Raw genomic sequence first — 3,316 nt, 5'->3', positions numbered from 1 at the left:
GAAAAAAAGCGACACACCACTCCCGGGAGGGCTCGAACCTCCAACCCGTCGGTTAACAGCCGATCGCGCTAGCCAATTGCGCCGCAGAGAAAGTCGTGAGGCACTCTAACCACCGTCAGGTTATTTCTCCAAGGCTATCAGCACAAAGAAAAAAAGGCGACATATCGCTCCCGGGAGGGTTAAAACCCCAATCCTTTTGGTTAATGGCCGAACGTGCTAGCCGATTGCGCCACAGAGACAGCCGTGCTCACTCTCACCTCCGTCAGAACATTTCACCAAAGCTATCAGTGCAAAGAAACAAAATGCGACACACCGCTCGCGCGAGGGCTCGAACCTCCAAAATTTTGGGTAACAGGCGAATGCGCTAGTCAGTTGCGCCACGGAGACAGTAGTGCAGCCCTCTCACCACCATCAAAACATTTCTCCAAAGCTATCAGCGCAAAAAAAGCGACACACCGCCTTCGTGTGGGCTCAAACCTCCAACCTTTCGGTTAACAGCCAAACGCGCTAGCCCATTGCGCCACGGCGACAGTCGTGCTCCACTCTCACCACCGTCAGAACATTTCTCCAAAGCTATCAGCACAAAGAAAAAAAGCGACACACCGCCCCCGGGTGGGCTCGAACCTCCAACCTTTCAGTTAACAGCCGATCGCACTAGCTAATTGCGCCACGGAGACGATCGTGCTGCACTCTCACCACCGTCAGAATATTTCTCCAAAGCTATCAGCTTATAGAAGAAGAAAGGAACAAACCGCTCCCGGGAGGGCTTGAACCTCCAGCCTTTCGGTTAAAAGCCGAATGCGCTAGCCGATTGCGCCACGGAGACAGCCGTGCTCACTCTCACCTCCGTCAGAACATTTCACTAAAGCTATCAGTGCAAAGAAACAAAATGCGACACACCGCTCTCGCGAGGGCTCGAACCTCCAAAATTTCGGTTAACAGACGAACGCGCTTGTCAGTTGCGCCACGGAGACAGTAGTGCAGCACTCTCACCACCGTCAGAACTTTTCTCCAAAGCTATCAGCGCAAAAAAAGCGACACACCGTTCCCGGGTGGGCTCAAACCTCCAAACTTGCGGTTAACAGCCGATCGCACTAGCTAATTGCGCCAAGGAGACGATCGTGCTTCACTCTCACCACCATCAGAATATTTCTCCAAAGCTATCAGCGCAAAGAAGAAAAAAGCGACAAACCGCTCCCGGGAGGGCTTGAACCTCCAGCCTTACGGTTGACAGCCGGACGCACTAGTCAGTTGCGCCACGGAGACAGTAGTGCAGCACTCTCACCACCGTCAGAACATTTCTCCAAAGCTATCAGAGCAAAAAAAAGCGACACACCGCCCCCGGGTGTGCTCAAACTTCCAAACTCTCGGTTAACAGCCGAACGGGCTAGCCCATTGCGCCACTGCGACAGTCGTGCTCCACTCTCACCATCGTCAGAACATTTCTGCATAGCTATCAGCGCAAAGAAAAAAAAGCGACACAACGCCCCCGGGTGGCCTCAAACCTCCAACCTTTCGGTTAACAGTCGAACGCGCTAGTCAGTTGCACCACGGAGACAGTAGTGCAGCCCTCTACCACCATCAAAACATTTCTCCAAAGCTATCAGCGCAAAAAAAGCGACACAGCGCCTTCGTGTGGGCTCAAACCTCCAACCTTTCGGTTAACAGCCGAACGCGCTAGCCCATTTCGCCACGGAGACAGTCGTGCTCCAATCTCACCACCGTCAGAACATTTCTTCAAAGCTATCAGCGCAAAAAAAGCGACACACCGCCTTCGTGGGGGCTCAAACCTCCAACCTTTCGGTTAACAGCCAAACGCGCTAGCCCATTGCGCCACGGCGACAGTCGTGCTCCACTCTCACCACCGTCAGAACATTTCTCCAAAGCTATCAGCACAAAGAAAAAAAGCGACACACCGCCCCCGGGTGGGCTCGAACCTCCAACCTTTCAGTTAACAGCCGATCGCACTAGCTAATTGCGCCACGGAGACGATCGTGCTGCACTCTCACCACCGTCAGAATATTTCTCCAAAGCTGTCAGCTTATAGAAGAAGAAAGGAACAAACCGCTCCCGGGAGGGCTTGAATCTCCAGCCTTTCGGTTAAAAGCCGAATGCGCTAGATGATTGCGCCACGCAGGCAGTAGTGCAGCACTCTCAACTCCGTCAGAACATTTCTCCAAAGCTATCGGCGCGAAGAAAAAAAAGTGACACACCGCTCCCGGGAGGGCTCAAACCTCCATCTTTTTGGTTAACGGCCGAACGCGCTAGCTAATTTCGCCACGGAGACAGCCGTGCTCCACCCTCACCTCCGTCAGAACAATTCTCAAAAGGTATCAGCGCAAAGAAAAAAGCGACCCACCACTCCAGGGAGGGCTCGAACCTCCAACCTTTCGGTTAACAGCCGATCACGCTAGCCAAGGGCGCCACGGAGAAAGTCGTGAGGCACTCTCACCACCGTCAGATTATTTCTCCAAGGCTATCAGCGCAAAGAAAAAAAGCGACACACCACTCCCGGGAGGGCTCGAACCTCCAACCCTTCGGTTAACAGCCGATCGCGCTAGCCAATTGCGCCGCGGAGGAAGTCTTGAGGAAATCTAACCACCGTCAGGTTATTTCTCCAAGGCTATCAGCAGAAAGAAAAAAAGGCGACATATCGCTCCCGGGAGGGTTAAAACCGCCTTCTTTTTGGTTAATGGCCGATCGCGCTAGCCGATTGCGCCACGGAGACAGCCGTGCTCACTCTCACCTCCGTCAGAACATTTCACCAAAGCTATCAGTGCAAAGAAACAAAATGCGACACACCGCTCTCGCGAGGGCTCGAACCTCCAAAATTTCGGTTAACAGCCGAACGCGCTTGTCAGTTGCGCCACGGAGACAGTAGTGCAGCACTCTCACCACCGTCAGAACTTTTCTCCAAAGCTATCAGCGCAAAAAAAGCGACACACCGTTCCCGGGTGGGCTCGAACCTCCAAACTTGCGGTTAACCGCCGATCGCACTAGCAAATTGCGCCAAGGAGACAATCGTTCTGCACTCTCACCACCGTCAGAATATTTCTCCAAAGCTATCAGCGCAAAGAAGAAAAAAGCGACAAACCACTCCCGGGAGGGCTTGAACCTCCAGCCTTACGGTTAACAGCCGGACGCACTAGTCAGTTGCGCCACGGACACAGCCGTTGTCCACTCTCACCACCGTCAAAACATTTCTCTAAAGCTATCAGCGCAAAAAAAGCGACACACCGCCCCCGGGTGGGCTCAAACCTCCAAACTCTCGGTTAAGAGCCGAATGGGCTAGCCCATTGCGCCACGGCGACAGTCG

At 53.4% G+C, this 3,316-nt stretch overlaps 1 non-coding gene across 1 annotated transcript; it reads right to left on the bottom strand.

The window, feature by feature from the left end:
* Nucleotides 1–752: 752 nt before the first annotated feature.
* On the bottom strand, nt 753–829 carry TRNAK-UUU (transfer RNA lysine (anticodon UUU)). Its single transcript has one exon. It is a non-coding gene; the product is annotated as a tRNA-Lys (tRNA).
* Nucleotides 830–3,316: the final 2,487 nt, after the last annotated feature.

This window comes from Rhipicephalus microplus, chromosome 8 (assembly GCF_043290135.1).
Source record: "Rhipicephalus microplus isolate Deutch F79 chromosome 8, USDA_Rmic, whole genome shotgun sequence".
Classification (NCBI taxonomy): domain Eukaryota; kingdom Metazoa; phylum Arthropoda; class Arachnida; order Ixodida; family Ixodidae; genus Rhipicephalus; species Rhipicephalus microplus.
Note: the sequence above shows the minus strand (reverse complement) of the source record. Positions and strands in the feature narration are given on the sequence as shown.